This window comes from Podarcis tiliguerta, assembly GCF_965153285.1.
Source record: "Podarcis tiliguerta genome assembly, chromosome: 3".
Classification (NCBI taxonomy): Eukaryota; Metazoa; Chordata; class Lepidosauria; order Squamata; family Lacertidae; genus Podarcis; species Podarcis tiliguerta.
The window spans coordinates 7,398,848-7,426,543 of NC_139536.1; the positions used below are offsets into that span (position 1 = coordinate 7,398,848).

General features: G+C 44.0%; 1 long non-coding RNA gene across 2 annotated transcripts; it reads right to left on the bottom strand.

Annotated features, from left to right (window-relative positions):
• Positions 1–10,281: 10,281 nt before the first annotated feature.
• Positions 10,282–23,870, bottom strand: LOC310674898. Of its 2 annotated transcripts, none has more exons than XR_014509822.1 (3): positions 23,750–23,870; positions 22,364–22,481; positions 10,282–10,376 (listed from the first exon to the last, which is right to left on the bottom strand). It is a non-coding gene; the product is annotated as an uncharacterized lncRNA (long non-coding RNA). The 2 variants fall into 2 exon arrangements; XR_014509823.1 differs by lacking the exon at positions 10,282–10,376 and adding an exon at positions 20,756–20,929.
• Positions 23,871–27,696: the final 3,826 nt, after the last annotated feature.

Below are 27,696 nucleotides of genomic sequence, written 5' to 3' on the forward strand. Positions count from 1 at the left end.
ATAACAGTTCCAACAGTTCTGCATTTACTAAATGTTACCATGTTCCTTTTATATGCATGTTGTCTTTGTCCATGAGAGTCCCATGGACTGCAAGAAGATCAAACCTATCCATTCTTAAGGAAATCAGCCCTGAGTGCTCATTGGAAGGACAGATCCTGAAGCTGAGGCTCCAATACTTTGGCCACCTCATGAGAAGAGAAGACTCCCTGGAAAAGACCCTGATGTTGGGAAAGATGGAGGGCACAAGGAGAAGGGGACGACAGAGGACGAGATGGTTGGACAGTGTTCTTGAAGCTACCAACATGAGTTTGACCAAACTGCGGGAGGTAGTAGAAGACAGGAGTGCCTGGCGTGCTCTGGTCCATGGGGTCACGAAGAGTCAGACACGACTAAACGACTAAACAACAACAACCATGGTCCTTTAAAAAAAGAAAAACCCTTTTCAGGACAGGTGCTCACTGCACTAATTTCAATGTACTGCTCATTTCATTTCAATAGTAATGCATGTTAGCAGCCGGAAATAGGAAAGAAAATACAGACCATAAAAACTATGAAAATAATTTTAAAAAGCATGTTTTCAGTCCACTGAATCCTGAATATGCAGTATGCGATTTCATGAGGAGCAGAGGACCAAGACTTATTGCTATCACATCCATTACTTCAAGAATACTGTGTCATCAAGTTTACATGTACACCTATAAAGATCTGAACAAACAGATTTTGGGATAACACAGGAAATCAACAGCACTATTGGTCTTCCTCTTTTGGTTTCTGACTTGAGATTCCTAGTCTTCAGCAATGCAATTTGGCATCGTTTACATTGTTGCCCTTTCATGGATGCTCTTAACTTTTCCAGGTAAGGCATACATCAACATCAGAAATATCGAGACCTAAAGAAATATAGACTTGTGGTTCGAGGACCCGATCCCCACATAGTGGAATGAAAACACAAGGACACGTGATATAAGGTTAATGGGCAAGAAAAGGCCACAACTTTATTGATTACAGCAAGTGAAAAGGTATTGGCTTAGGCACTGGATTATGTCAGTTGACTCTACCCACTCAGAGAGGGGTGAGTCTAAAAGGGGGGGTTTATTCACCAGTAGGTGGAGCCTGTTGATGCTAATCCAACTATAAGCTCTCCCCTGATGTCACCGAGGGTCGTGCCATGGCCCCCCGCCACGCAGGCATCAGACAGAATGCACGACCACTGGATTCCTTTAACGGAATACCCAAAAATGGAAGGCGTAGGCGATGGCCACACCTAGCCCTTCCACACACATTATTCCAATGCCTAACCTACCCACCAATACCACGAAAGTTGTGACAATTGCTATGAGGTAGGCGGAAAAACCACAAAGCCTAATGCCAAATGGAAAAATTCCTACCAAGCCCCCTGGACAACCAGGGCGACCAACCTAAGGTCCATAGCAAGGCCAAAAGAAAACTGAGACCCTGAGCTCTAAGGGAGTGGAGGGTGGGTGACTCGCGATGGGACGACGAAGAGTGAGGCCGGGTAGCTGGCGCAGCAGCAATTTACACTGCCGTCCACGCCCCTTCGAAGGCACCTGGTTGGGTGCCTGCCCGTGGGCGTGGGCGCCAGCCAGGTGAGTGGGAGGCAGGGGGCTAACGCCCCCTGCTTGAGGCGGAGACTGGCTCCCGCCCACAACCACTCCCCTCTTTTGCAGGAGGAGAGTCTTTATGCAAAATTGGGTAACAAGAGTGAATGTGGCCTTCTCAAAGTAGAAGTTATATAACTACAGGCAAAGGAAGACCCCATATTTAGAAGGGGCAAAGTATAAATTGAATAATCCATCTACTCCTACCTTTGGGATAAATTAATATGCCGGTTTCAATTTCTCTGCTCTGTTTACCCCATTTCCAAAAGAATTGCTGATTCCTTTCTAATTTTCACACAAAGCTGTGAACAATCATTGGTGTTCGTTCTCACCTGAAAGATGCTTTTCTGTTCATAGTTTTACTCACTCTATGTGTTTTTGCAAGAAAACTCTCCCGATGTAATGCATTATTATCCAAATATTTCTCTAAAATAAATCCAATAATAGCTGCATTGTTTTCTACTCCTCCTACTGATTTAGATTTGCTCCTGAGGTTTCAGGGTTGTGATAAAGGTAAAGGTAAAGGTACCCCTGCCCGTACGGGCCAGTCTTGACAGACTCTAGGGTTGTGCGCCCATCTCACTCAAAGAGGCCAGGGGCCAGCGCTGTCCGAAGACACTTCCGGGTCACATGGCCAGTGTGACATCGCTGCTCTGGCGAGCCAGAGCTGCACACGGAAACGCCGTTTACCTTCCCACTAGTAAGCGGTCCCTATTTATCTACTTGCACCCGAGAGTGCTTTCGAACTGCTAGGTTGGCAGGCGCTGGGACCGAACAACGGGAGCGCACCCCGCCGCGGGGATTCGAACCGCCGACCATTTAAAATACAACCATTTAAAAAAATTAAACACTTAAAAAAAAAAAATCTGGAAAACTAAATTGTGACGTAGGAAGACATGTGTGCTGCTTAGTAGGATGGCTGTGTTTCAGTTCATACATCGGCTCAGGAAATGCAAAGGAAGGAAGTTCACATTAGACTTCTGCACCAAATGAATTTCTCCCCATCCCGATCTCACCCATCCCAGGAGCTCTCTGTGTATGGGGGAACATATAGTCCATCACCTTTCAGTGTCACCCCTGAAGTGCAATGTACAATGCTGAGATAATATCCATCACCTACCATACAAATGCTTCATTTGATGCATTTGAACATTCAAAACGCCCAAACATGCTGAGCTTTATTGCTAATATTGTTGCACAAAACCCAATCTTTGAGTGGTGCAAATTCCAGGGGTTACAAGGGCTTACCCTGGGTTTATGTTTCCTTCTGAAAATGAGGCACAACCGTGTTGTTATTATTCCATTTCATTTATTGAATTTATATACCACTGTATACCCAGAGGTCTCAGGGCAGTTCATTATATTACGATATATGGTTTATTTCCACATATGCAGTGGTACTTCTAGTTACAAACTTAATTTATTCCGGAGGTCCGCAATGGGGTGAGCTCCCATTGTTTGGTTCCAGCTCCTGCCAACCTAGCAGTTCGAAAGCACGTCAAAGTGCAAGTAGATAAATAGGTACTGCTCCAGGGAAGGTAAACGGCATTTCCATGTGTTGCTCTTGTTTCGCCAGAAGCAGCTTATTCATGCTGGCCACATGACCTGGGAAAAAACTGTTTGCGGACAAACGCCGGCTCCCTCAGCCAGTAAAGCGAGATAAGTGCCTCAACTCCAGAGTCGTTCACTACTGGACTTAACTGTCAAGGGTTCTTTACCTTTAACTTTTTTATGCTACTTTATTGTTCACACAAAGAAGGGTCTACTGAATTCTGCACCAGTAGAAGTTTCTGAATCATCTTCAGAGGCCACCCCATGTATTACATTGGAGTAGTCTAACCCCAAAGTTAGCGTAGCATAGACAACAGAAGTTAAGCTATCCTTGTCCAGGGAGGTGCCACCAGCCGAAGCTGATGGAAGGCACTCTGGGCCACTGAAGCCACCTGACCTTCAAGCAACAGAAATGAGCCCCCCCCCCAGCTAAGTACCCACTCCTTCAGAGGGCGAGTAACCCCTTTAGAAGTCTTTGTAATGCTTTGGTCTGTTGTCTTGTTGGTAAATTGTCACTTGAATGCTGCATTGTAACTCTGTTGGTTTATTTCCACCCTTTAGAACATTTTGTGTAATGTCTCTATGAACAACATAACCCTGGAAATCATAAAATAAATCTCTTTCCTTTCTTCAGAGTTGAGTAAAGTGGAGAGCAACATATGCTTATTTCTGCAACTAAAAATACCCAAGCAACTAGATTGATCTGTTATTTGGCAGCTCCAGAAAATACTTCTATGGGATAGATTTTTTAAAGGGGGTGGAGGAGAGAATCTGTACTATTTCGAATAAACACTTTGCTGGGAAATAAGTGTAGACTTGTGCCCTTGTGAGATATGGATCACCAGTTATGGCCAATTTGTAAAGCGACAGAAATCTATTTATTTGTAAAGTTAAGGAAATTGCTATTTTTGTTCTTTAGACATTTATCAAAAATTGTCAAAAAGTTAAATAAAAAATGGTGCTGAAGTTAAAGCAGCACTAGGTGTTGAATTTTTTTGTGCCTAGAGCTATTGCCTCTTTGACCTCCCCCCCCCCCCATGCCACTAGCCACACATTCTTATCAGCGCTAGGAGGACTTTCTTCTATTTTCCTGTTACATTTTTTAAGCTCAGATCTCAGATGGTTTCACGCTCTATTTTTTTGATTTTATTTTGTATATTTTGAAACTCACATTTCATGTACAATATTCATTGGATGTTCAGTCAAATTCATTCCTTTGTAATTTTTCACTTGAATGCAGGAATATAGCTGCTTTGCTTATTCTCACACTCCAGGCATTATGTGTAATGTCCCAGTTAAAACTAAACCCCTGATTTTATGAAAGAAATCTCTTTTCTTTTTTCTGTGTTCAGTGGAGAGAACCATCTGATTCTTTCAGCAACTGACAAAAGCCAAGCAACTGGATTAATCTGTTATTGACCTCCAGAAAATACTTCAATGGAATGGATTTATTTTGGGGCGGGGAACTGTAATATAATAATAATATAATAATAAATATGTGACATGTTGCTGGGAAATGCGGGGAGCGGGCTTGTGTTGAGTTTACAGTGCAATAAACTGTTACCAAAGGTGCTAAACTGTCATTGATTAGTGAGGCAGACACTGACAGGCAGATTTCCTGTCTTGGCAGGCTGCTGGCCTACATGACCTTTTAGGTGCCTTACAATTCCCTTATTCTAGTAGAACTGCAACCCACAAATTCCTGATGCATAGGAACTGCCTGCATGGAGGTGTAAGACTGACTTTAGAGGAGGTCACCTCTTTCACAAGTTTCTAACTACCTACCAGCATAACAGAAAACAAGCTCACTTGCTTCCTGCCCACATAACCAAGAGTGTTAGTGAAATTTTAGACATGCTCCTGACATTCAGGTTGGACACATGGTTTGTAACACAACCTTTGTCTTTAGTGTGAAATTGGTTTTTGCAATATCTTGCTTACACCTCTACTATCTATCAGTCTTATAGATTGGGGGATGGGGGATGCAGGTGATGCTGTGGTCTAAACCACTGGGTTTGCCGATCAGAAGGTTGGCTGTTCGAATCCGTGTGACGGAATGAGCTCCTGTTGCTCTGTCCCAGCTTCTGCCAACCTAGCAGATCGAAATCAAACCAGTGCAAGTAGATAAAAAGGTACCACTGCACTGGGAAGGGAAACAGCATTTCTGTGTGCTATAGCACTTGGCACAATCCTCCATGTGCCAGTAGCAATGTAGTTATGCTGGCCACATGTCCCAGAAAGCTATCTGTGGACAAACGCCAGCTCCCTTGGCCTGAAAAGCTAGATGAGCGCTGCACCCCATAGTTGCCTTTGGCTGGACTTAACTGTCCAGGGGTCCCTTACCTGTATCTTTTACCTTATAGACTGGGGTATGAACCAATTGCTAGACTTCACTTGTATCTGTAGCTATGGAAAATCACCCAGTCACTACCCGCTGCTCCAAATAATAAGGCATTTATTTACTGCCATTATTTGCATGCTGCTCAACAAAAGATCTTGCAATAAATAAAACAAGTTAATAGAAAGTAAGATATAAAATTGCAAAGTGAAGGCAGGTGTCAACACTGATGGCATTCCTCTATGACTGCCACTAATTCTGACCAGCTGACATCTGTTTTGACCTAATATTGCCTGCCATTTTATTCTTCCTTCTGCTTCCAGAATTTCTTGCACCTGGGCCCCATGCTTACATTTTAAACGCAGCAATATGGAAGGATTCTTTCATTTGGCAAGCAATAGTAAAAAGTGAAAAGGGGGAATTCCCACTTGTACACAATTGGCTTGCATGTTCCTTCTTACATGCATGCTGAAAATAGTGCTGGAGATGAGCAGGGCGCAATGGAGAATCCCCACGTACTTGCATCCTGGTGATGTGCACAGGGGACCAGAGCGGAACCCGCAGAAAAGTGGGGATTGCCTGTACATGTCGGAAATCAAGCCTATTTCGGGAGAAACTGGCAACACTCCCAGGCACCCGGCTTGGTCTCCTGTTGACCTCCCTGGCTGCATTCCCCAGCAAGATCCAGGCTAGGACACGATAGGCGATTCTTCCCAAACGTGGGAAGAACACCCCCCCCTCCTGCTCCCCCAGCAGGGAAAAGGAGATAGACAGAAATGTATTTACGTGCTTTTATTTCTGTCTTTGCAGAAAACATGACTGCTCTCTTCAATCTCCAGCAGTCGAGTGACAAAGACTTCCTGTACTTCCTGTACAAGAGCAAGAGGAAGAGCTCATATTACACTCTGAGCTAATTCCGGTGCATTGCCCTGTGATTTGACTGTCCCACTGTTTCCCACCGAAAGTCCCAACATTCCCATCATATTGTACTTTCAAGCTAGCAGTTTGCAGCTGCATTGCATCCATATTGTAACAGTACGGTGGTACCTTGGTACTCAAACGGCTTGACTCCTGAACAAATTGGCTCCCAAATGCAGCAAACCTGGAAGTAAGTGTTCCGGTTTACAAATGTTTTTGGGAAGCCGAATATTGTTGGTCAAGGGAGTTGTGGACTCAAAAAGATTGAAAACCACTGCCATATGTGCCTGAGAGCCATGAACGCATCTGCCCCAAGTAGAGAAACATAGCATGAGTATTCACTCAGACATGTCCCTGTTGATAATAGGCAATCCTTGATTAGTGGGTTTGGTGCAGGGGCTGAATGGATGGTATATGAGCGGATTTCCTGCCTTTCGGGATTTGAGGTTCCTTAGAATTCTCTGATTCTGCTGGAGATGCTACCCATGGATTCTAGATGGATGGGAACTGCCTGAAAGGAGGTGCAGAACTGCCCTTAGAAGAGGCCATCTATTTCGCAGGCTTGTAACTATATATAACAAAGATACTAGCTCACTTACTTTCTGAACATAATCCAGGAGGCTAGGAGCCTAAGTGACATTTTAGATACACACCCAATGTTCAGGTTGTGAATGTGGTTCATCACCCAGCCTTTCCCTTTAATGTGAAATTGGGTTTTGCATGACTCACCCCTCCACCCTTGAGAGGTCAGAGGGCTGTGCACAGGTTACAAGCTTTGACTAGTACCTGTTTATATGAAAATTTGCTATGAAAAGCTACCCTATCTGTGTAAAACCTGCTATGCATTTTAGTTCCACCTCCAGTAGTTATTCAGGACCAAATTATATCTCTTAAGAACAAAGCTGTGCTTTCCCCATTCCCATTCATTGCTATGAGTTTTGGTGGCTCCTGCCCTGTGGAATGCTCTCCCATCAGACGTCAAGGAAATAAACAACTATCTGACTTCTAGAAGACATCTGAGGACAGATGTTTAAGTTTAATGTTTTATCATGTTTTTAATATTCTGTTGGGAGCCACCCAGAGTGGCTGGGGGGGGGGGGTGCCCAGCCAGATGGTATAAATTATTATTATTATTATTATTATTATTATTATTATTATTATTATTATTATTTTGGTGGTGGTGGTGGTGGACATGGCAGCCGACACAGAGATTTCTCCAAGTGGTTCTTTATACTAAGCTGGAAATAAACTGAACTGAAAACAGCTAAGCTGGCCTGCTTTTATAGGCAGCTGGCTGTCAACATTGTAACAATAACAACCCAGTGTTTCCTGCCTAAATTAACTTATGTGGACCTGAGTGATAACTATATACACAATACTCCTGGTGGCCAGGGTGAGAACTTCAATACATAACGTCCCTCCCCACCGAGATAAGGCATTTGTTACAATTATAGTGGTTCCATTACATACAGCAATACACTTATTGGTTTCAGGAAGGCATATAAGCATGTTAATTGACCCTATAGCTTTACATGTGCAGTTTTTCTGGTGAACATAGTCTTTTAAATAAGCTGGGCACTTGGAAACCCTGCCAGACCACCGAGGGCCAGTACCAGAGTCTGGGTGGCCGCCCGATTCTGGATGCGACTGTGGTGTGACCAAATGTGGTATTGACCCCGAGTTCCCTAGCTCTGCTGCTGTCAAAGGAACCGCCACAAGCAAACTTGGTGGACAGTCAGGCACGGCAGTTGTCCAAGTCTCTGGAGAGCCAGGCAGACCCACTGAAACAGCTTAGCTCGGCTCCATGCCCGCAGTTTCTGAGGAAGATGTAGGTGGAGCCTCGCCTTCCATTAGTGACTGCTCTGGAGCTGGGGCCACAGTTGGGGGCACAGCAGTAGTGTCCAAATCCCCAACCCTGCACCTTGACATCTGCTTGTCACGCAAAAGGCCCCTTTAAACAAAAGGAAGACAGCATACCAAAGTCATAGGAGACTCCAAGAAGGACAGCAGTATTATGAACTCATCAAGTGAAAGAAGAATGGAAGACATGTGGGAGGAAAAAAAGAGAGATCTAGAAAAGTAGAGTGAGAGAGAAGAAAGTAAAGTCTTCAGCAGAATTTTTGGAGAAGGCCACATTCCATCTTTTTGCCTCCCCCCCCCCATAAGTCTATATTTCTTTAGGACTTGATATTTCTGATTTTGATGTATGCCTTACCTGGAAAAGCTAACAGCATCTATGAATCAGCAATGATGTAAACAATGCCAAACTGCATTGTTGAAGACTAGGAATCTCAAGTCAGATATGACCAAGAGTGAGATCAAGATTCCCTGTGCTTCTACTTAAAAACAAACAAACCCAAACAGAATAACTACTTGTTTTAAGACAAAGAGGCACAAAATGTTCAATGAACTAATCTGCATGCACTGTTCAGTAGTTCATTAGTTTCAGTAGTTCATTAGTTTTAGTCATGGACCATAGAAGCCAGAAAATGGAAAGAAAATACAGGCAATTAATTTTTTTAAAGTAGACCCTGAAAACAATAAAATCATGTTTCCATCTGGCTGGACTCTGAATGTACAATCTACTGTATTTTATTTCTTTTTGGTGTACCAAGACTTCATAAGGAGCACTGGACCAAGACTTCCTGCTATCACAACCTTTACTTTGGTAATCTTCAATCCAAGGGCTGACGTGTAAGTGCCATTTGGGTTTTCAAGGGGAAGAGAGAGGAAGGAAGATAATCACAGAATGCTCTCCAAGTTCTCTGTAATATCAAAGACCTAATGTTCACCAGTGTGTACTGTTCTGAGGTGCACTGCTACACAAACTCTTCGGATTAAAGTTCTTGTTAGAAGGTGAGTAATGGAAGGAAACCGACGCTGCCTTATTCTTAAGCAGTTTTGTTCCCACCCTCGAGTGGGGGATAAATTGGGCACCAACCAAATCCCCTAGGAAGAATTGGAGGAGCAGAACATTGTTTTTAACAGACCTAGGTTGGCTCTAGAAACAGCAAAAGAAGTGTTTCAGGAAAAAGCATTGTAAAGCTTATAATGGGAAATCAATTTGCCGAAGGTTCGAACTCTCCATCGCAGTGTTATAACGTATTTAAAGCACTTAAAAACAACAACCCACACGTAATGTAGCTGGGTCCCTAATCTCCTTCTGAATAACTATTGGAAAAAAGACACAGATCAGGTGTAACACAGACCGGGTGGATTTTGTACTTCTCTAGCCCACTGACAGGCTGCCACCACTTTTGTTATCAACTGGCTTTCCTAAGGTTATTCCTCTGGAAGTAAATTACCCTCTAGCTGTATTCTATGTAGCTACAGACTTGAAGAATGGGTGACCTCCTCAGAGGTCAGTTCTACGCCTCCATGCAGGCAGTTCCCATTCAACTGGGATTTGTGGGTAGAATGAACAGCGGAATCAGAGAATTGCAAAGAACGTGAAAGCTCATGTAGACCCGAGACCTGCCATGGCAGGAAATCAACATCTGTGATAGGTCTCTTCCTCAAAGTAAATAATCATGGTTCTTCCTAATACCTTGGTGAAATGTGTTGTTATTGTTGCAGGCCAAATGGCATTAAGCCAAACTGACAGTAATGGTGAGTCTTGGCAGAAAAGTGTTATTTAACCTGAGCACAATTTGTGGTATACATGTAGAGAACAAACATGGACCACCTGAACTTTACAAAAAAAAAGAGCTTTCTGTAGCTTCACAAATTGTCCACAAGGGGTATCCACGTCTCAGAAAGGCATAAACCAACACACATTTTCCAGCAACATATCAAATATTTATTCATAATAGTACACAAATTTTCTGGAAATCCCCACATCATGGAAGTATTTCCGCAGGCCAAATTAGCAGCACGTCAATCTCATTCTTTGGGTTATATCCTTTGCTGAAAGAAGCAGGTGTTTCTTGCCATTTTAATCTTAAGGAGTTCTGAATAAAGGAAAGAGATTTCTTTAGTGATTCACAGGTTTATGTGTTAACAGAGAGAGCACACAGACACGCAAACATTTTTGTTGACTGAACCAGAGTGGGGGGAGAAACTCAAAGCCAGTGTCTGAATGTGAGCCTGTATTATCCTAACAGGGCACAGCATCTATAAAATACCCAGTACCTAGTTTCTTAGCATGCCAGTTGGGAGCTCTGCGTAGGCTGGGGGTAACTTTGCCACTTCGCCACAGGGCTTCCCAGTGGCTGATTGCAGTGCGTGCTTGGTAATGTATATACTGCTTCCTGTTTGGAATAAAATCTGTAATCTTCTCAACTACTTGTGTTTGTATTGATTCTGAATCTAATCTTAAAAGAACCATCTTGCATTTGGCAAGACAGAAGGAAGACAGGGAGATGTATGCACACATACAAAAGTCAGAATTATTCTTGTTGCCACACCCACATTTGTCTCTGACTCCATCCACCAATGGGATGGGGCCCTTGGAAGGATACTCAAAAGGAAATATGGCTCTTGGTTTCTTAAAAACATCTCACTAAACATGGCCTCAATGTACTGCAGACCCTCCATGTGTCCCTATTTTCCCGGGACAGTCCCAGATTCACAGAAGCTTTCCCAGTTTCAGATTTGATTCAGCAATGTCCCACTTTTTCTGAGGACATCCCTATTTTCATTGGAGACATGTTGGGTGGCATTGTAGGATGTCTCTATTTTCATTGGAGCGTATGGGGTTATGTGACCCACAAGTCAAGGAGATAAGTAACTATACAACCTTGAGAAGATACCTGAAGTCAGCCCTTTATAAAGAAGTCTACATTTCGAGACTAATTTTTTAAGCATTTTATTTTATCAATACTTTAAGAAACATGTTCCATTTGAGTTCCATGGAAGAACTAGGAAGAGAACTTACGGTGCACAGCATGGCATGCCTGTAAGACAAGTTGCATCACTTATGACCTTCTCGCATTTAGACTTGCATTTCCCACCAGCCGTTTGGCATGAATGAGTAGCCCCTGCATGGACAAATCCTAGATAGAGAGATTTTATTTTATTTTATGAAGGCATTTCCACATTCTGACATTCCTGACCCCATTATCACCTGCCATTGCAGCTGCTTCTTTGAGCTGCAGTGGACTACCTTTAACCATCTCATAAGAATACCAGAGATCAACATGTATTGACATTTTGAATTTTCAGATGATTTCAATTCAGTTTTCATAAGGTAGGTGTTACTATGTCTGCACTGAGCTTTCCATTTCGGGAGTGACACTGGAACGTAATGGGTTACATGTTTCCTCCAGTGAACAGGACCAAACCTCTGGAGAGGCAGTTGCCACAAGTTGCAATCTGGAAGGGGTAGCAGATTTGCCTCTGGGTGCTGCCCTCACCTTCCTGCCTCCTTGGCCACAGCAGTGACACCTCCTCATCCCTGGGACAGTTTCTTCAGGAATGCAGGAAAGCTTTCCTTCTCCCACTCTTCCCATTCCTTCTCCAGTTCCTCCTCTATTCTTTCTGAGTCTCCAGATTTTCTGGTCTGAAATCCTCACTTGGCTTGGGTGCTTGGCTTGCAGTATTCAAGGTTTCAATGCTGCGTGACTTCCAGGGAAGGGGCTTAGTACTTCCCAACAGCCTGTACCATATCAGTAAGTGCTAGTGGAATGAAGAGCTGAACATTGCCCTACTGCCATGTCAACCCTGCCTTGCCTACTGCAGTCAATAAAGTTTTGGCCTGCTTTAAACCAATGTCTGGTGTCTTGTCTCTGTTATTCCAGGGCTCTCACAGTTCACAGAATCACCTTCAAGGGCAAACCCTTTTCCTGCTTGACCTTGCTTGTTCTTCAATATTTTTCCCCAATGAACTTTATTTGGACACATCAGACTTTGCACTTCATATGGCAGTAAAAGGCAAATATTTATGAATGTCAGACAATCTTTTATATTAGAAATCCTAATCTCATGTTCAAAACAAATTTACACACACCCTCATAAATCTGGAAAATGCAGCATAGCAAGAGATGGTGTGAACAGGATTGGATGATGAAGCAGAGTCTGAGAAGGGCGACAGCAAAGATCAAGGAAAACAAGAATGAAGGAGGGAAGTGTTCAGAGTAGGTGCAGAAGGAGAGAAAGAGAGAGGTTTAGAAAGAGAGAGGAGAGGGAGCATCATAGATCAAGCCATATGGCTTTCATATTAGCCTTGAAGGAAAAGTCTTTAGCAGAAGTGGAGGAGAAAGCCATGCTAGTTAACAAATCCCAATTTTCACATTATGTCTGAGCATTCTGATTTTCATATATGCTTTACCTGGAGAAGCTAAGAGCATCGCTGAAAGAGCAATGATGTAAAAGATGCTGATCTGCATTGCTGAAGTTTGACTGGGAATGCCAAGTTGGAAACCAAAGAATGGAGACCAAGAGTGCTCTCGATTTCCTCTGTCTTCCAAAAGATTGCATGTTCAAGTATTTATAAGTCTGCAAACAGCACTTACACGTCAGCCCTAGGATTTTGTGTCCTAAAAGTACTGGAAGCGATAGCAGGAAGTCCTGTACTCCTCATAAAGTCCCAGTGGACCAAAAAGAAGTAAAATACACTAACTTGTACATGGATAGTCCAGTCAGCTCAAGACAGTAATTTTATTGTTTTCTGTGTTTTTATTAAATTGCCTGTATTTTTCTTCCTGTTTCCTGCTGCTATAGTTCATGGCTAAAACTAATGAACTGAACAGGATGTACAAATTAGTATGGTGAGCACTTTGTGTCTCTTTGTCTGAAAATAAGGTTTCCTTGTTGTTGTTATTTTAAAGAATAAGGCCACATTTAGAATTCGGGGGGAAACTCCAACTGGGCAAAATATCTGGATTAGTTTGGTGTGCACTTTCAGTTGATAAGGCAGTCCTCAGGTTTTCTGGCACCACTGCTCCCATGACTGGCAAGAAGATGTGGCCAAAAGGAGAGCCTTGTTGGATCAGACCAAAAGTTCATCCAAGATCCTGTTCTGACAGTGGCCAGCCGGATGCCCATGGGAAGCCCACCAATAAGACATAACCACAGGAGTGTGCCTCACCGACAAGTGGTATTCAGAGGCTCTGTGTTGTGGTTCGAGGACCCGAGCCCCGCGATGTGGAAGGAACACACAATGAGACGTGATATAAGGTTTATGGGCAAGAAAAGGCCACAACTTTATTGATTACAGCAGTGAAAAGGTATTGGCTTAGGCATTGGATGTTCACACAAGGGGGTTGATTCACCAGGGGGGTGGAGCCTGTTGATGCTGATCCAACTATAGGCTCTCCCCTGATGTCACCGAGGGTTGTGCCATGGCCTCCCGCCAAGCAGGCATCAGACAGAATACACGACCGCCAGATTCCTTTAACGGAATACCCAAAATTGAAGGCATAGGCGATGGCCACACCTAGCCCTTCAACACACCACAACACATTATTCCAATGCCTAACCTACCCACCAATACCACGAAAGTTGTGACAATTGCTACGAGGTAGGCGAAAAAACCAAAAAGCCTAAAGCCAAATGGAAAAATTCCTACCAGGCCCCCCAGACAACCAGGGCGACCAACCTAAGGTCCATAGCAAGGCCAAGTAAACCTAACCCTGAGCTAAAGGGAGTGGAGGGGGGGTGACTCGTGTCGGGTCCGTGAGGAGTGAGAGCGAGAAGGGGGCTGGCGCCGCGACATATAGCCTCCTGAACACGCCCCCCAGCGGCACATGGTTGGGTGCCTCCGGGGAGGCGTGGCGTCAGCCAGGTGAGACGGGAGGCAGGGCGGCGCTCGGATTCCCGCCCACAACCACTCCCCTCGACGGCTTCTCCAGAGAGGGCGCATGCCGTCCGAATATGAGAAAGGTACGCAACCAAGTGAACTGCCCTCTTAGGATAGGCCGCAACTATCATACCCATGAAGGCCTGAAACCCATCTAACCAGTTTTCGAATGTTCTAGGCACTGAGGGGTACTTGCTCTTCCGTCTCCCATGGGACGGCCTCTTTTCCCCTCTTCCTAACTCCTTTGCGGGAGGGACTAACTTAAACATATCCACAAATTCCCCATTCAATATCTTTGAGCGTAGCTTAGGGGAAAGATGATCCCCGGGGATCACGTCGGAAGTTGAGTAGGTGGATGCGGCTGAATCTTTTACCAAACCCCATCCTTCCACTCGTGGGTCGCCCCAAACTTCCTCCTATGGCTACTGGCCCTCCTTGCTAGCACCCAGTCCGGGAGCCCAGAAACCTCCTCGCCTTTGCCCCAGTAGGAGCCCAGGGATGCGTCACTATCATAATCTGAAGAAGAAGAGGTACCTGTTTCCTCGTCCGAGTCACTCTTCCTTGACCTGCTTCTCTTTCGAATGTGTTTCTTCTTTTCGCGCCTCTTACCCGAAGGCTTTTTGTCCGACACGGCACGAGGGGTCTCCTCAGAGTCCTGCTGGTCGTCTTCTGCTGCCGATGAAGAAGTTGACTCTGGTAGCTGCACCCTGGACCGCTTGTCCTGAGAACGGTTAGAAGAGCTAGAAGCGACAAGGTTATTAGCGCGGGTGGACTTAGATGTAACCTTCCCCCCTCAACCACGAGACGCGGGTGCCGAAGCATGAGATTGCGACCTTGTTCTAACTGGTTCTGCCCTGGTATTCAAGACCGCTCTTGCCAATTGGGTCTCACTAAAAAGAGCAGCCGAGGTGCTAGGCAACTCGTCAAATTGGGATGAACGCGGACTCTCAGGGATTACCTGCGTATCGGGTATGGCATCGGGGGATGAGGGGGGGGCTGGGGTTCTAATCCGGGAAGCGTTGTTCATAATCGTCTATAAATGACCGGAATGCTTTGAGGAAATGTGAAGTGGGCTTTTGATTATTATTGCTGCCCCGTTTGCCCTTAGAAGAACCCCCCCGCTGCGTTGCGTGCTGTCTCAGACGCGCGTTTTCTCTTAGGGGCCATGATGAGCTTGTGCAATAGTATGCAACTGATGCCTCTTAGTTTTCCCGAATTTTTTTTAAAAAATTTATTACTAAATTATTATTCTAATTATTGTAGTAGTTTTTATTATTATTATAATATATATATATATATATATGTGTGTGTGTGTGTGTGTGTATATATATATATATATATATATATATATAATTTATTTATTTATTTATTTTTGCTTGTTTATTTAATTCTATAAGTGAATTAATTCTTATTGATATTGCTATGAATCGACTTGCGCCAGCAAGCAGATCAAAATAAATCCTGGTAAGTATCACCTGGATCAAGGGTCAGGCTGGTATCCTGGTTTCCAATAATAGGAAAAGCCTAATGGTGTAAATCAATTGCGAATCAATTTACTGGAAGCAGGAACTATATTGTCACTGCACTGCCAAATCAAATAAACTGTCAATATGTGTCTGTGCTGTTGAAACAAATAAACTGTATAAGAAAATCAAATGCAGACTAATTCCTAAATGATGGAATATTAGTATCACTATCAATGTTTCCTAGAATCAGCTGAAGCCCCCAGTGGCAGAGCGCTGAAGTAACGTGAGCAGCAGGAAAGAAGACAGGCCACTCCCACAACCAGAGCAAGACCCAGGAAATAATTGTCTCTGGAACTTACAATAAAGGAACCACGATGCAATAAAAGCTGGCTTCCAACCACTGCTAAACTTCCCCTGTTATGTAGGCGGGAAGCTGCGAATATCCCAGCTACAACCCTGCAGCTGCCTCTTTAGAAATGGGCAGCTGCAGAACAATACCCTTAATTATCGGTCGTTAGCTTCTAAGTGTCCTGCTGGCCAGAAGCACAATAGCGCTACTATGGCAACCGATGAGTTACCCGGCGGACACAGCAAGGATTGCCTACCTGTGAAACAGGGATAGGAGAAAAGGGGGGGAATGGAGCCTGAAGCGAAGGGGAGGATTAAGTGAAATGAAATAAATGGACAATGGCCGTTGCCTGTAGGTAAGCCAGGCAGAAGCGGCTCTCCTCCTGAATGAACGTGGAGGGGGGGATGGGAAAGGAGGGGGTTGCACTCAAAAGGAGAGAGCCGGTTGAAAATGGTGGCTCCGACTGCAAAGTGGCCTGCAAGGTGAAGCTATAAGCTAGCGGCGTCCCTGGTTACTATAGCAACCCCCTTCTACCTCGCGAAGGCGGGGGGGGGGAATGCTCGGTCTAGCTTCGGGACTGCAATTGCCAACCAAGTCTGGAAAAGCAGGAAAAAACGCCAGCAGCTCAAGCCGGATTTCGTGTCAACTTGTGACCATTAAAGCAAAATATAATAAAAACCCAGAATTCAAATGCTGTGCGGAATCCACACGAAACAGAGACCCTACCAATATACTGACCGTTCACACCCCAGCAGCTTAATGCAAACCCTTAGCAGGAAGACCGTTTTAAAGGGTCAAAAACGTGTCCGCGGACTCATAAAGAAAATACTAGGCGGATAAGTAAAGGAGCGAATGCTGGAAAAGTACTATCTTTCACACATACAGCCACCGCACAGCACAGCAATCCCCTGTATAACTGGCGCTATCAAAACACACACGTGTGGACGAAGGGGGGGCTCCCCGGTTCCCTCCCCCCCCCAAAGTCACGCAACACTGGAAGCTGTGGTTTTTCTCTCTTGCTCAGATAGTTATTTATTTCCTTGACATCTGATGGGAAGCATTCCACAGGGCAGGCGCCACCAAAACCCATAGTAATGAATGCAAATGGGGGATTTTTATTCAAAATAGTATGCAGGGTTGTTGTTGATGTTTCAAAAAATTCAATTCCACTGAAGTATTTTCTGGAAGGCAAACAACAGCAGACCAATCTAGTAATCTGGGTAATATCAGTTGCTGAAATAAGCAAAAGTTACTCTCCACTTTACCATTAACGAAATCTGCAAAAGAAAAATATATATTCAGTGTTTACCGGGTTTATGTGTTAATACAAAGAGACAGTATACAGACACATACACAAGTATTCGGGGGACACTCCATAAGCAACAAACTTTCATGTCACAAAAATGCCAATGACCTGTAGTTTGACAATTTCTCAAATGAATATATACAAATGAGCAAATTTGACTGAACATCCAGCAGGAAAGTTTTGGTCCACTGCTCCTCATAAAGTCTTGGAGCAAGCTATTTGTTTTTTGTTATTTTAAAGAACGAGGCCACATTTAGTATCAGTTGACCCTTCTGAAGAATGCTTCCTTGTTCTGCAGAACATCCTGAACCTATACCCCTTACCTTCCTGGGTTTGCTTCTTGTCTAATACCTTCCCTATACAGTGGTGCCTCGCAAGACGAAAAGAATCCGTTCCGCGGGTCTTTTCGTCTTCCCCATTGACGGAGTAGCACTATTAGCGCTATTGGCGATTTAAGGGCTAAAAACGGCTTTTTAAGGGGTGGGAGATTGGCGGTTTTGCTGCTAAAATGCTTTTAGCAGCTTAGAGATTCAAAATAAGGGGTTTTGGAGCAAAAAAAAAATAAAAATCAATTTTTTTTGTCATTTTTCGTCTTGCGAAGCAAGCCCATATGGAAATTCGTCCTGCGAAGCGCCTCTGCAAACGGAAAACCCTTTCATCTTGCGGGTTTTCCGTCTTGCGAGGCATTCGTCTTGCGGGGCACCACTGTACATCAAGTCTTTGGGTTCAGATGATTAACTGCCTCCTCTTCCAGTGAGGAAATGCTATTCCTCCTGTTTTCCAAGTCTGCCTGTGCTTGAGCGAGCTGACTTTTCATCCCCCCACTCTCTGCTAACGCCTTATCAACATTCCATTCTGTGTCAGAGAGAGGGGGAGGAGAACAGCTCCCGGCTGTCTGAGTTAGTACTCATGCTGTGTTTCTCTACTTGGGGCAGATGTGTTCATGACTCTCAGGCACATATGGCAGTGGGAGTGCATGCAGATTAGTACATTGAGCACTTTGTGCCTCTTTGTCTTAAAACAGGTTGCTATTTGGTTTTTGTTATTTTAAAGAACGAGGCCACATTTAGTACCACAGCACTGCAAAAACCTCCCACTGGGAAAAATCTCTGGCTTAGATGGCTATGCACCTTGGGATAATGGGCAGGTCAGTTTCCTGGCAGTCTTCACTGTCAAGAGCCCAGGCTGCCGTCTTGATAACATGGCACGCAAGTCGTATTTGGGTTGAAGATTTATTGCAATACAAACAACCAGGAAGTGATCTCACCATGGCACTTCTTTTGTTTCACTTTTACTTAGAGTCAGATCACCCACATCCATAGAGGTGAACACAAGGTCTAAAGTTGCAAAACATTGAAGCACAGGACAGAGTGGGGGAGAAATTTCTGGAACAACAATGAGATGTCAGCTCTGCCCAAGGCATGACAGATAACAGCAACAACAGGGGGGAAATAGACATAACATTTTACAAGGACAGGAAGAAACACCACAGACAGAATAATTCCCACACACAGGAAGAACAAGCATATAGTTTGAGTGCCTTACTTATAGTTTTGTAAATCATTTAATGTGTCAACACAAATAGAAGTTATTAATATTGCAGTTATTGTATAAGGGATTATTGATAATGACCAGAATGTAATTTAAATTAATAAGATTTTGGAATGCAGAAATAAAGAAAATCTCCAAACCTTCAATTCTAGCATGTGGGGGGCCACCTTATCAAAATTATATAATTCAGTATTTGAATGAATGGTATTAACAATTTTATTATAAATTGGTATAATGAGGTTATTATTGGATTGTAATTGAAAACTAATAAAAAATATTATCAAGAAAAAGAAAAGAAAATCAATAGCAGTTAAAAATTAAATTCTTAGGCAAATTGAGACCATATGGAATGAACGCAAAAGACCCTAAAGAATTCATTGTTTATTTTATTCCTCCTTTCCAAAAACACCCCCTGCAACTGAACACTATTTGCAAACTTTAATGACCTGCTTCCTGGTTTCTAATTGAGCACAGTGAAAAACAAGGTGCTGGGTTTAATTGGTCCCTGTGTTTCCCTTTATCCCACTAGCCCTCTTATTCTTTAGTTCCATAACTTATGTCTAATTGTAATTTTGATGTATGACTTACCTGAAGATACCAGGAGCACCAGTGAAAGGGCACCTATGAAAAGAGAGCAGTTTTGCATGGTCAACGCTTCAGTGTACAGTCAAGTTAGAGTGTCATCTGAAAAGCTGAAGACTCTTCCATTTATAGGATTTCCATGCTTAGGTTTCATATATACATATTATGTTCATGATGCAACATGCATTTTGGCACCAATGCTTATTGCATTATTCCTTTAAAATGCATGATGTGCCCAAAAGAGGAACTACAATACGGTACATTAACGTTGTATTCTCCCAAGACTGTACTCAGACTGTACTCTTCCTGCTCATTCCTAACTCTGCATTGTTTATGAACAATTTAAAATCATGAGTCTCAATACCAACCACTGGAGATTGCACTTTTTACTTCTCTTAATTCAGAGAACTGTCCATTTATTCTTACTCTTTGCTTCCTGCAGCCTAACCAATTCCTGATCCACGAGAAGACACCTCCTCATATTTCTTGAGTGTGAAGCTTACTCAGCGTATTTGGTGGGTTCCTCTGTGAAAAGCAACTTGAAAGTCCAAGTACACTATGTTAATGGGATCACCTCTATCTAAATCAGTGGTTCTCAACCTTGGGTCCCCAGATGTTTTTGGCCTACAACTCCCATGATCCCTGGCTCACAGGACCAATGGTCAGGGAGGATGGGAGTTGTAGGCCAAAAACATCTGGGGACCCAAGGTTGAGAAAGGCTGATCTAAATGCTTGTTCACACTCTCAACAAGCATTGACTTAATGCATGTGGATTACTGTACTGGATGTCAGTCAATTAGTTTCTATCTGTGTTATATGTAGCTACAAACTTGATGAATGGATGACCTCCTCAAAGGTCAGTTCTACACCTCCATTCAGGCAGTTCCCATTCACCTGGGATTCATGGGTAGAATGAACAGTAGATTCAGAGAATTGCAAAGAACATGAAAGCTCATGCAGAGCAGCAACCTGTCAAGGCAGGAAATAAACTAATATACCATCTGTGATACGTAGCCATTCATTCAGTCTCTTCCTCAAAGTAACGAATCATGGTCGACCTAACATCTTCAGTCTTTTGCACTGTCAACCAGGTCATCTTCCTTATACCTTGGTGAAATGTGTTGTTATTGTTGCAGGCCAAATGACATTAAAACCAAACTGGCAGTAATGGTGAGTCTTGGCAGAAAAGTGTTATTTAACCTGAGCACAATTTGTGGTATACATGTAGAGAACAAACATGGACCACCTGAACTTTACAAAAAAAGAGAGTTTTCTGTAGCTTCACAAATTGTCCACAAGGGGTATCCACGTCTCAGAAAGGCATAAACCAACACACATTTTCCAGCAACATATCAAATATTTATTCATAATAGTACACAAATTTTCTCAAAATCCCCACATCATGGAAGTATTTCCGCAGGCCAAATTAGCAGCAGGTCAATCTCATTCTTTGGGTTATATCCGTTGCTGAAAGAAGCAGGTGTTTCTTTCGGTTTTAATCAGAAGGATTTCTGAATAAAGGAAAGAGGTTTCTTTAGTGATTCACAGATTTAAGTGTTAATAGAAAGAGTACACACACAGACACATTTCTGTAGGCTGAACTGGGGTGGGGGGGGGGAGAAACTCAACACCAGGGTCTGAATGTGGCCTTCCAGACCTCTCCATCTGACCCTTGGCAGCTCGATCTACACATTCTCTCTCAAAGTAACACAAAATACTGGATCTACTTTGCCTGCCAGGAACGTGTCCTTGAACTAATCCCTTCCTCTTGCTTGGAAGGAAGATAGGGAGATGCATGCATGCTTGCATACAAAAGTCAGAATTATTCTAGTTGCCACACCCACATTTGTCTCTGGTTCCATGCACCAATGGGATGGGGCCCTTGGATGGATGCTCAAAAGGAAAGATGGATCTTGGTTTTTTAAAAACATCTCACCACACATGGCCTCAATGTCCTGCAGACCCTCCATGTGTCCCTCATTTCTAGGGACAGTCCCAAATTCACAGTTTCAGAGTTGATCCCGCTATGTCCCACTTTTTCTGAGGACATCCCTATTTTCATTGGAGACATGTTGGAGGGCATGGTATGATGTCCCTATTTTCATTGGAAGGTGTGGAGTTATGTGACCCACGAGTCAAGGACATAAGTAACTATACATCCTTTAGAAGACATCTGAAGGCAGCCCAGTATAGAGTAGTTTTAAAATGTTTTACGTTTTATTACATTTTTATGTATGTTGGAAGCTGCCCAGAGTGGCAAGGGCAACCAAGTCAGATGAGCGGGGTATAAATAATATAATTATTATGATGATGGACTAGGACATGGTGGTATTTTAAGTTTTGTTGCAACCATATTAGAAAACTCTTAGTGAGACATCAAGTTGAAGAGAAAATGTATATTAATGAAAGTGAGTGTAAAAATAACATCACACATACGTTGAGCAGTCCCTTCTAAGCTTTACAAAGTTTTGTATTGAAAAAAATGCAATTGAAAAAGGATATGAAATAAATGTTGCCCACTAACTGGGAGCAGATAATCAACGTTAAACGCCTAATGGCAAATCGGCCGGGTAAATCTGAAGGCTACTATACAAAATATCTTCTGGACGACAAGTCTAATGATATCACAGTGGCTGTGGCAAAGTTTCTTTTGGTAGTCATACATATCAAAGACCATCATACTTAAGACTAAACAAATATTGTCTTGGTCTTCCTCTCCCAGGGGGTTGTCTGTGTGAATCTGTATTCTGAATCTCTGTTACGGGTCTTTGGACCGCAATAAAGATGAATAATTAATCAATGGGCATAAATTTAAACATGAGAGAGAGAAAGAAAGAAATCAAGTCGTTTTAAATTTCGAGGTTAATTTGCTTTAAGCATTTTATTTTATCAATACATGTTCCATTTGAGTTCCATGGATTTGAAAAACCAGGAAGGAAACTTACGGTACACAGCATATGGTCTCTTTAGGACAAACTGCGCTCCGCACGATCCTCTCACATTTAGTCCCACAAGTCCCACCAATAGCCTCACATTGACAAGGTTCCCCTGCATGGACAAATCCTAGATAGAAAAATTTTATTTTATTGTATGAAGGCATTTCCATATTCTGCCATTCCTGACCCCATTATCACCCGCCATTGCAGCTGCTTCTTTGACCTTCAGTGGACTACCTTTTAACCATCTCATAAGAATACCAGAGATCAACATGTATTGCCCTTCTGAATTTCAGATGATTTAAATTAAGCATTCATAAGGTTTACTATGTCTGCACTGAGCTTTCCACTTTGGGAATGACATTGGAACGTAATGGATTACATGTTTCCTCCAGTGAACAGGGCCAAACCTCTGGAGAGGCAGTTGCCACAAATTGCAATCTGGAAGGGGTAGCAGATTTGCCTCTGGCTGCTGCCCTCACCTTCCTGCCTCCTTGGCCACAGCAGTGACACCTCCTCATCCCTGGGACAGTTTCTTCAGGAATGCAGACAAGCTTTCCTTCTCCCACTCTTCCCATTCCTTCTCCAGTTCCTCCTCTATCCTTTCTGACTCTCCAGATTTTCTGGTCTGAAATCCTCACTTGGCTTGGGTGCTTGGCTTGCAGTATTCAAGGTTTCAATGCTGCGTGACTTCCAGGGAAGGGGCTTAGTACTTCCCAACAGTTTGTACCCCATCAGTAAGTGCTAGTGGAATGAAGAGATGAACATTGCCCTACTGCCATGTCAACCCTGCCTTGCCTACTGCAGTCAATAAAGTTTTGGCCTGCTTTAAACCAATGTCTGGTGTCTTGTCTCTGTTATTCCAGGGCTCTCACAGGTCACAGAATCACCTTCCAGGGCAAACCCTTTTCCTGCTTGACCTTGCTTGTTCTTCAATATTTTCCCCCAATGAACTTTATTTGGACACATCAGACTTTGCACTTCATATGGCAGTAAAAGGCAAATATTTATGAATGTCAGACAATCTTTTATATTAGAAATCTTAATCTCATGTTCAAAACACATTTACACACACCCTCATAAATCTGGAAAATGCAGCATAGCAAGAGATGGTGTGAACAGGATTGGATGATGGAGCAGAGTCTGAGAGGGCGACAGCAAAGATCAAGGGAAACAAGAATGAAGGAGGGAAGTGTTGAGAGTAGGTGCAGAAGGAGAGAAAGAGAGAGGTTTAGAAAGAGAGAGGAGAGGGAGCATCATAGATCAAGCCATATGGCTTTCATATTAGCCTTGAAGGAAAAGTCTTTAGCAGAAGTGGAGGAGAAAGCCATGCTAGTTAACAAATCCCAATTTTCACATTATGTCTTAACATTCTGATTTTCATATATGCCTTACCTGGAGAAGCTAAGAGCATTGCTGAAAGAGCAATGATGTAAAAGATGCTGGTCTGCATTGCTGAAGTTTGACTGGGAATGCCAAGTTGGAAACCAAAGAATCGAGACCAAGAGTGCTCTCGATTTCCTCTGTCTTCCAAAAGATTGCATGTTCAAGTATTTATAAGTCTGCAAACAGCACTTACACGTCAGCCCTAGGATTTTGTGTCCTAAAAGTACTGGAAGCGATAGCAGGAAGTCCTGTACTCCTCATAAAGTCCCAGTGGACCAAAAAGAAGTAAAATACACTAACTTGTACATGGATAGTCCAGTCAGCTCAAGACAGTAATTTTATTGTTTTCTGTGTTTTTATTAAATTGCCTGTATTTTTCTTCCTGTTTCCTGCTGCTATAGTTCATGGCTAAAACTAATGAACTGAACAGGATGTACAAATTAGTATGGTGAGCACTTTGTGTCTCTTTGTCTGAAAACAAGGTTTCCTTGTTGTTGTTATTTTAAAGAATAAGGCCACATTTAGAATTCGGGGGGAAACTCCAACTGGGCAAAATATCTGGATTAGTTTGGTGTGCACTTTCAGTTGATAAGGCAGTCCTCAGGTTTTCTGGCACCACTGCTCCCATGACTGGCAAGAAGATGTGGCCAAAAGGAGAGCCTTGTTGGATCAGACCAAAGGTTCATCCAAGATCCTGTTCTGACAGTGGCCAGCCAGATGCCCATGGGAAGCCCACCAATAAGACATAACCACAGGAGTGTGCCTCACCGACAAGTGGTATTCAGAGGCTCTGTGTTGTGGTTCGAGGACCCGAGCCCCGCGAGGTGGAAGGAACACACAATGAGACGTGATATAAGGTTTATGGGCAAGAAAAGGCCACAACTTTATTGATTACAGCAGTGAAAAGGTATTGGCTTAGGCATTGGATGTTCACACAAGGGGGTTGATTCACCAGGGGGGTGGAGCCTGTTGATGCTGATCCAACTATAGGCTCTCCCCTGATGTCACCGACGGTCGTGCCATGGCCTCCCACCAAGCAGGCATCGGACAGAATACACGACCGCCAGATTCCTTTAACGGAATACCCAAAATTGAAGGCATAGGCGATGGCCACACCTAGCCCTTCAACACACCACAACACATTATTCCAATGCCTAACCTACCCACCAATACCACGAAAGTTGTGACAATCGCTACGAGGTAGGCGAAAAAACCAAAAAGCCTAAAGCCAAATGGAAAAATTCCTACCAGGCCCCCCAGACAACCAGGGCGACCAACCTAAGGTCCATAGCAAGGCCAAGTAAACCTAACCCTGAGCTAAAGGGAGTGGAGGGGGGTGACTCGTGTCGGGTCCGTGAGGAGTGAGAGCGAGAAGGGGGCTGGCGCCGCGACATATAGCCTCCTGAACACGCCCCCCAGCGGCACATGGTTGGGTGCCGCCGGGGAGGCGTGGCGTCAGCCAGGTGAGACGGGAGGCAGGGGGCTAACGCCCCCTGTGAGGGCGGCGCTCGGATTCCCGCCCACAACCACTCCCCTCGGCGGCTTCTCCAGAGAGGGCGCATGCCGTCCGAATATGAGAAAGGTACGCAACCAAGTGAACTGCCCTCTTAGGATAGGCCGCAACTATCATACCCATGAAGGCCTGAAACCCATCTAACCAGTTTTCGAATGTTCTAGGCACTGAGGGGTACTTGCTCTTCCGTCTCCCATGGGACGGCCTCTTTTCCCCTCTTCCTAACTCCTCTGCGGGAGGGACTAACTTAAACATATCCACAAATTCCCCATTCAATATCTTTGCGCGTAGCTTAGGGGAAAGATGATCCCCGGGGATCACGTCGGAAGTTGAGTAGGTGGATGCGGCTGAATCTTTTACCAAAGCCCCATCCTTCCACTCGTGGGTCACCCCAAACTTCCTCCTATGGCTACTGGCCCTCCTTGCTAGCACCCAGTCTGGGAGCCCGGAAACCTCCTCGCCTTTGCCCCAGTAGGAGCCCAGGGATGCGTCACTATCATAATCTGAAGAAGAGCTACCTGTTTCCTCGTCCGAGTCACTCTTCCTTGACCTGCTTCTCTTGCGAATGTGTTTCTTCTTTTCGTGCCTCTTACCCGAAGGCTTTTTGTCCGACACGGCACAAGGGGTCTCCTCAGAGTCCTGCTGGTCGTCTTCTGCTGCCGATGAAGAAGTTGACTCTGGTAGCTGCACCCTGGACCGCTTGTCCTGAGAACGGTTAGAAGAGCTAGAAGCGACAAGGTTATTAGCGCGGGTGGACTTAGATGTAACCTTCCCCCCTCAACCGCGAGACGCGGGTGCCGAAGCATGAGATTGCAACCTTGTTCTAACTGGTTCTGCCCTGGTATTCGAGGCCGCTCTTGCCAATTGGGTCTCACTAAAAAGAGCAGCCGAGGTGCTAGGCAACTCATCAAATTGGGATGAACGCGGATTCTCAGGGATTACCTGCGTATCTGGTATGGCATCGGGGGATGAGGGGGGGCTGGGGTTCTCATCCGGGAAGCGTTGTTCATAATCGTCTATAAATGACCGGAATGCTTTGAGGAAATGTGAAGTGGGCTTTTGATTATTATTGCTGCCCCGTTTGCCCTTAGAAGAACCCCCGCTGCTTTGCGTGCTGTCTCAGACATGTGTTTTCTCTTAGGGGCCATGATGAGCTTGTGCAATAGCTCTGATGCCTATTAGTTTTCCCGAATGTTTTTTAAAAAATTTATTACTAAATTATTATTCTAATTATTGTAGTAGTTTTTATTATTATTATTATTATATATATATATATATATATATATATATAATTTATTTATTTATTTATTTATTTTTGCTTGTTTATTTAATTCTATAAGTGAATTAATTCTTATTGATATTGCTATGAATCAACTTGCGCCAGCAAGCAGATCAAAATAAATCCTGGTAATTATCACCTGGATCAAGGGTCAGGCTGGTATCCTGGTTTCCAATAATAGGAAAAGCCTAATGGTGTAAATCAATTGCGAATCAATTTACTGGAAGCAGGAACTATATTGTCACTGCGCTGCCAAATCAAATAAACTGTCTATATGTGTCTGTGCTGTTGAAACAAATAAACTGTATAAGAAAATCAAATGCAGACTAATTCCTAAATGATGGAATATTAGTATCACTATCAATGTTTCCTAGAATCAGCTGAAGCCCCCAGTGGCAGAGCGCTGAAGTAATGTGAGCAGCAGGAAAGAAGACAGGCCACTCCCACGACCAGAGCAAGACCCAGGAAATAATTGTCTCTGGAACTTACAATAAAGGAACAACGATGCAATAAAAGCTGGCTTCCAACTACTGCTAAACTTCCCCTGTTATGTAGGCGGGAAGCTGCGAATATCCCAGCTACAACCCTGCAGCTGCCTCTTTAGAAATGGGCAGCTGCAGAACATTACCCTTAATTATCGGTCGTTAGCTTCTAAGTGTCCTGCTGGCCAGAAGCACAATAGCGCTACTATGGCAACCGATGAGTCACCCGGCGGACACAGCAAGGATTGCCTACCTGTAAAACAGGGATAGGAGAAAAGGGGGGGGAATGAGCCTGAAGCGAAGGGGAGGATTAAGTGAAATGAAATAAATGGACAATGGCCGTTGCCTGTAGGTAAGCCAGGCAGAAGCGGCTGTCCTCCTGAATGAGCGTGGAGGGGGGGACGGGAAAGAGCGGGTTGCCCTCAAAAGGAGAGAGCCGGTTGAAAATGGTGGCTCCGACTGCAAAGTGGCCTGCAAGGTGAAGCTATAAGCTAGGGGCGTCCCTGGTTACTATAGCAACCCCCTTCTACCTCGCGAAGGCGGGGGGGGGAATGCTCGGTCTAGCTTCGGGACTGCAATTGCCAACCAAGTCTGGAAAAGCAGGAAAAAACGCCAGCAGCTCAAGCCGGATTTTGTGTCAACTTGTGACCATTAAAGCAAAATATAAAAAAACCCAGAATTC